Here is a 7,688-nt window from a genome sequence, read left to right on the forward strand (position 1 = left end):
AAGTAAAACTCAGTAAATTTCAAAGTATGCTGCGAGGCCAATAACTTCAGACAGGCGCGGGATGTGGGCGCGGAGTGGGCGTGGCTCTGCACAAAGCACATTCAGTATATTGCACACACGAGACGCGTGAGATGAAAGGAAATGTTAAAATTTTCAACTTGTACGTGGCGCAAAGAGAGACCGTTAAACAGGAACAGGGAGGAGGAACAGGAGCAGGAGCAGGAACAGGAGCTGAATTTGTAGGATGCAGGTTGTAGGATGTAGTCCCTCCATGGTTCAGTCGGGCATTACTTGGCCCATAAAAGTAGTAAAATTATGTTGACTGAAAACAGCGGCAATGTTTGCAGCCGCGTCCCATGCCCGATGGGGGCGTGGCAGTGGGAGGTGGTGGGCGTATAACGTCGCCACACAAATACTCATTCTTATTTGCAACAGCAGATAAAAGTAACTCGCTGGCGTTTTAGCTTAAATGTTAGCACACTTTGCAGTGTTTGTTTGTATCTTGTAGATACATTTTGCTGCTGCTTTTGCACATTTCATTGAAACAATCGCATATTTAGCTGGCGAATGGTATTTTGGTAGCTTTTGTATTCCTGCAAACACAAACATCGACCTTGCATTATTTTCAATTTGCAACAAAACAAAAAATAGCATTGCAGATTGAATAATTGAATTGCTGACAAGAGACCTGAAATTCGGTTAGAAATGCAAGTTCCCACAGGAATAACCTCTGTTGGATTTCACGAACTATACGAATTTTAAGTTCAGCAATTTTACTAATTTTAACCACCTTTAATGATTGAAAAATCAATAATCTAAATACAAAAAAATTGACTAAATAGAATTGTTTAAACTTTAAATTCTAATAAATAGCAGAGCTAATTTAATGGAATTTGACTCTGAATTATTAGAAAAAAGACTACCACAAACTCTTGATAACCAGTTATTCATATTAAAATAATACAAATATTTGGTAACTTCGACAACAAGAAATTTTCAAGATGTCTATTTTGATTCTGCATCAAAATTGGAAAATTCTATATTTTTTAATCACTGTCCATTTTTTTCTTCCATTTCCCTTGACACTTATTCACAAACTTCAAACTGTCATAACTTTGTCAAACCTTACTTGATTTACTTGCGGAATATCAATTTTTCCATTATTTTGATACTGCATCGAAATTGGAAAATTAAATTTTTAGTTTTGAAAAAAGTGATTTGGAAAAATTTGATGTATATAAATCGTTGTAAAATTTGTATTATTATTAGATTTATTCCTAGCAATAAGTTTTTGAGAGTAGTTTTTAGATGCTGGTTTTTGGCAGTTGGGGCACAATCCTTGTCAATGGGGTATTCATTTTCGGAGGCACGTGTGTGGAGTGAACTTTCTCACCTTGACGCCTTACAAATGGGACACGTGCCTGTCAACGGGGGGGCTAGAAGATGTTAAGGCAATTCGATAAGGCGATTACAAAAGGAGCCGACTTGTAAATGGAGGCAACTTGGCTAGAATCGCATGCCAAGCGCGATAATGAAACTGAAAGGAGCTGCAAGTCCAAGTCAAATTGAAAACTTTGCCAGTTGGCCACAAGCGTATAAGCGTTTTCGCAATTGACCGTATTGGCCAACTAATCAAGCTGAAATCTGAGTCAGCAGAGTCTCAGGCAGCGATGCGTGTAAGTTTTTCAATTAATTTGGCTTAAACTGAGAGAGTTCTGAGTTCGTATTTACGGCTGAGTTATTTCAAAAATGTTTTGCATATCAGATTGAGCTGCAGCTTGGGGCGCACTTAAACGCCTTCGTTTTAATTTAATAAGAGCTTGCCAAGGCAACCAACTGGCAACTGGCAACTGGCAACTGACAACTGGTAACTGCAACACAAGCACTGCATCCCAAATGAATGGAAGCTGAAAGCACAGAGACGAAAAAAAAAAATATATATATATATATATATTACTGAAAAATAGAAAAGAAAATGCTGGCAAAACACTCGCGAGTCGCGGCTTTGACTGTAGCTAGCAGCTCCAAATCGGAATCCGACTCCGACTCCAGCTACAACTTTGACTCCGCCTGCCGCATGTCAAATTTGAATTTAGCTGCAATTTTTACAACTGTTGCAAAGTCGCCTTCATCTGAAAATGCATCTGCATTGGAAGTGGAAGTGGTTGGTGTTGGATGGGGAGTGAGGAGGGGGAAGGGGATGGGGGTATGCCTGTACTGTGTACTTGCCACATGCAGAAATGCCGCATGCAGCATGTGAGCCAGCCAGACAGTTGGCAATTTGCATAAATTTAGATTAGTGACATCTGACGTGAGCCTGCGATACGAGTGAGAGATGCTGTGACGGAGGAACAGAGACAGAAAGAGCAGGGAGAGGGAGAGGAAGAGGGAGAGGGAGTGAAGCGGCATGTGAGCGGAAATATTAAGTAGGCGACTACGCGATTGCCACCTCCTAATTCTCAGTCAAGATTAGCTGGCAAGTCGGCAATCTGGCAATCTGGCAAGCTGGCAATGACAATGCATATGATTTATGAACTAACTCCCTGGCAATGTCTCTGCTCTGCTCTGCAAATCAGCAGCTCAAGTGGAAAATTAATCGCATGCAAGCTCATTATGACCATAAGACGGCAGTTTCTGTGTCAATTGTCGCCAACTTAACGCATGCAGTCCAAAACGAATCAAGTTATTCAAGAGCATTAACAAGTACGAGTTGCCGATTTAATAAAGAATTTCACAAACAATTAGCACGTTTTATAACAGTCTCTTCGATTTCATTGTTTTCCTCTTAGCCAATAGCTTGCATCATTATTTCTCCGACTTGAGTCTAAGCATAAAATAACTATAAATTCCGTTTTGCCATATCGCCCAGTTTTCAGCTGTGAATTTCTAGTTAAACATTTGTCAGAGCTTTAGCCACACTCGCATTTCTCTAGCCGTTTTCCCCGACAAAGATATTACAATTCAACCTATAATTTATTCAGCTAAATCCTTTCGCCAGCCACTTACAGTTTAAGAATAAGCAGCGAAAATAAATTAAATGGAAATCATTTGTCTTGCTCAACAAAATATCACATAAATGGGCAAGCTGTGAACTAAGGAGAACTGGTGAGAACTGGTGAGAACTGGTGAGAACTAGGGGGGAAAAGCTGAGAGCTGAGGGAGGAAGTGGACGATGTGAATGCTCCGTTGAGGACTTGACAGCCAAGTCACAACAACAAGTGGCAGCAGATGAGGAGGAAATTTGCATAAAGAAATAATATTCATTCGTGCCGTGTACGCGCCAAAGGATGACAGCATGTCAAAATCGTCCTTGACGGCCAAAACGGCTATCCCAAGTGGCAGAGCAGAGGATAAAAGAAATTCACAGTGAATGCGGCATAGCATTAGATCAAGTACATGTCGAGTTGAGTTGAGTTGGCGTTGCTTAAAGCGAGCAGAGTTAAACCTGCTTTAAAGACGCTCAAAAGTATGCAGCAAATTTATACAATTGTAAGCCTGCAGGGCTTAATGTAATTTAACTATATATATAGTATGTTATAATAGCAGTAGGTAGACTCGCTAAGCCAACAGTATTTTGAATTAAACATAGCAATTTCAATGGCCACGCCTCCACTCCGCCCAGCACATAAACAACAACAACAACAGCGGTCGAAACTATCTGAAATCTCAGCTAACCAGGCAAAAGGCCGATTAACAAGATTAAAAGCGCCATTAAATGCTTTGATTCGGCTACAAGTTAAGACCACGCAACCGCAGATACGCAAATGTTGTTGTTGTTGCTGTTGTTGTTGGTGTTGTTGGTGTTGGGGAGTTGCCAGCTGGAGTTTGGGTTCTATCTGCAACACAACACACCCAATAATTTATCCAGTCAACGTTGGAGACCCAAAGTTGTTTGGCACTACTTAAAGGAACACATGTTTTGTGGCAGAGGCAGCAGCCTCCATTCGATGTATAGTACAATGTATCCACTGGATACGAGTATCTGCAGCTTGTTTAAACGCATATGTTGAATTCCTGGTTAAGACGTAAATTACGTTAAATTGCTGTTAAGTAGAATTGTGCTAGCGGGCAAACAAATGAATACACACACACTCGCTCTCTCTCTCGAACTCAGATACAAATGTATCTGAGACTGATTTGCGTGCTTGGATCCTTGCGTATCCTCATTCTTTGGCACGCCGCTTCGCATGTTCGCTTGATTGATTTAGGTTGGGTTAAGCCCCACGGGGAAAAGCGTTAACGAAACCTGCACACTTAATCCCAATTTGCCAGAGTACAAATCAGTTTTAGTTATTTTTCTTGGCCTGCAAAACTAAATTATATATATGCGTCTGTATACAACACGTGGCCCAGAACATTGGGTGTTGCCTGAGGATCCGAGTTGGTTAACCAGGCAAAGGTCATACCCAATATTATCACACGACAAGGGTTAAATGAATCTACTATAAGTTGGACATATTCAAATTGAATTTTATTCTTTTGCAAATAACTTTTAATCACTTGCTAAACAGCTACTTCAAAATACAGTGTAAATTCTAACTAAACAAGTAAATTGATTAATTTTCAATTCGACTGAGGTCAGTCTGCAATCAATAGTTATCAATAAACAAACCTTACAAAACAATTAAAAATAAAATGAATTAGAATAAAATTTAATTCATTTAACCTTTTGATCCCAAATGAAATTTGTAACAATTTCATTTATAAATTGCACATTAATCTAATGTACAGGCTGTGAATATAATGCTAAAATTTTAATTTTGTACAATGTGTGAAACAATAAACTAAAATAAAATAAAGTATAATAGAATTGTTAAGAGACGAGTGAAAATTGTAATGAAAAGCATTTGCATTTCAAATGCATGGAATATTTTTAAGTAGAATTTATTGCGATTTTCACAACAATTGGCAGAGTTTAGCATTAAATGCAATTAAACCCAAAAACAGCAACAATAAAAACAAAATTACCAGAGTAAAATTGCATTTACCGAAATAACAACAACAGCAACAAATGTTGGTAACAGAAACAATGGCCAACAAAGAGCAGGCAACAACACAAATGAGCAAAAATAATTTTATGGTCAATGCAACGGCGTTAAGTTGGCTGTGGTTGCAAGTTGTGAGTAAGAATGGGTAAAGGGGGAGGGACGAGGCAGACAGTTGGCCAGCAAAAGCGGCAACAGCAGCAACTAATTTAAATTGAAATTAAAATTGATTGTTTTTTAAATGCGTCGCATTGCCAACGAGGCACGTAGCCAACGCTGACCACGAGCCACCCACTTTTAGGCAAGGGAGGGAGGGGAGTGAAAATAGTGGACGGGGGCAGGCGGCATTTAGGGCATGGCATGCGTGTCAAAGCAAAGCGACGGCAACGACGGTGGCCACGTCACTTGCAACAATGCCAACAATACAATGAGAAGGCGGCTCGAAATGTGCAACAAGCAAACAAATGCGTTAACAAATGTTGCCTGGACTCCAGAAGGAAATGGACCCAGGTCCAAGCCAGAGCTTGTCCAGCATTCACAGTGCTTCACACACACACACAAAGCCATTCAATTGTATGTGTGCCTGTCGCATTGTTTGCCTTGGTTGCTGTTGCTGTTGCTGCTGGTGCAACGGCTGTCGATGGTGGCACATGTTGCAGTCTCTTATTTATTTGTAGAAAATTGTTGCTAATTTTGCACATATCCCAATTGAATTTGCAACAGCCGCACGTGCAGTTGACCCGCGGTCTGCCACTGTCCCCTGCCCCATTCCCCCACTCGCTCTCCCTCCCCACTGTTTCCACAGTAACCATAATTGCCACCATCATCATGCATACATGCATTAGCACACTAATATGGTCAGGCTACCATTCTGGTATTGGTCAGCTTGAATGCCTCGCTCAATTAAGTGACTCACCGATGTCGAAGTAGCGGCTAATTTGCGTAAATGTCAACGTTATCGTCCCCTTCCCTGCTTCCCAATTAAATGTGCACTTACTTACAACAAAATGCCAAAAACAACAACAATAAACAAGTTGCTAAATGTCTTATTTCATATTTTTCTGAGACGCAGATGCGCAAAAAACTTCGAAAAAAATTCAATAAAATGTATGGCAGTCAACATATATCAAATATATATAAACAAACTTGATTAACGATATTACACTCGTACAGCGTCATATTTTTTCCTTTGCATTACTGAACTTCAGACCAAGAAAACAAAAAAATTAAAATTATTTTTAATTTAAATCCACTTATATTATAGGTTGACAATAAATAAATAAATAATACCTATAAGATACTGATTTTTTATATCACTGAAAAAATGTCTTCATATTGAGTAGGTTTTTTTTTTTTTTCTTAGAATTTCTTGTTAAATATTATTGAGGTACATTTCTTAAAGTGCAGTTTATTTAAAGTATCGTATAAATAATTTATGCTTGCGAGTAAAAAATAAATTTATAACAAGGAAATAAATACGATAGCTCAATAAATAAATAAATAGATAAATTATCACATATGTTTTGTTAAATGTCGCTAATAAAACTGCTTTAATATACAAATGTTTGATGTTCAATATGTTCAGAGAAATGATAGTTAAGCCATAGGTACCTATAATTTTAAATTCTTCTTAAACATCATTCAGGTGAAAACAGTAAAGTAAGGTAGTAAAAGTTTCCCCCTTTTGGTTGTGGCTCCATCGATAGTTTCTTAATAATTAAAACTGCGCTAAAGCAATTAATTTTAAATTTCAGCTCCTTATGCGCCATCGGGTTGGGGGCGTGACCTGTGGATGTCGGTGTGGTTAGAAAATATTAAACATCAGGAGAAGTCTGGCAAATGTCACTTAAAAAATTGAAAGGTTGTGCTGGCCCCCCTGGGAGCTGAAACGGGCACAGTGGGAACGGAATGGGATGGAATGGAACGGAATGGGATGTGCTATGTGGCAGGGGGGAGGTGCAGGCTAAACAGGGCGCTGGCGCATGGAGCGTATGCGCAATGTTGGCAAAGGCGAAACTTAATTAATTTGAGTAACTTGGCAGCCGGCCGGTTAGATGGCTCTCCTCCCGCCTCCTTTCCCCTTCCCCTTTCCACCTGCTGTGAAGCACTCATCGGTTGCCGGCCCGTGGGCGTCTTTGGAGCGCCGGGTGTGGCATGAATTCTTAATGCATGCTGTGTATGGGCAGCTGTGTGGGCGTGGTCGTCCGTTTGGTAAAAAGGGCAGAGCAAGAAAGAAACAACTGGAACTGACTATGTCAACATAATTAACTTTGAAGTGAGAGTCCAGGCAGACTGTATGCAGTCCAGGCAACTCAAAGAAGAATCCTTTAGTTAAAAAAGGATATAAAAACTACTCATACGTAATTACGGGTACTCATATGACGTGTTTCGTGTGCCAAAAAATGGCATGTGGTGCCCAAAAAAATGGCGACCCCTGAAATGCAAATTACTGCGAGTGTTGCACATAATTAATTTAAATGCATTTGCTTCAAATTGCTGGCACCTTTGCACGGGATAAACGTATGTTAGAGATGGAACAGGATACAGCTTTATTTAAGGGTTCACTTGCATTGTAATTTAAGCAAAGAGTTGTAGTTAAACTAATAGGGATTGCAATAGTAAAACAATCACTAGAGTGGAAAGTACAAAAAAGTGGAAGTAATTATTTCAACTATGAATAGATTTCGTGACCAGTCACGATCC

Source organism: Drosophila innubila, assembly GCF_004354385.1.
Source record: "Drosophila innubila isolate TH190305 chromosome 2R unlocalized genomic scaffold, UK_Dinn_1.0 1_C_2R, whole genome shotgun sequence".
Taxonomy (NCBI): domain Eukaryota; kingdom Metazoa; phylum Arthropoda; class Insecta; order Diptera; family Drosophilidae; genus Drosophila; species Drosophila innubila.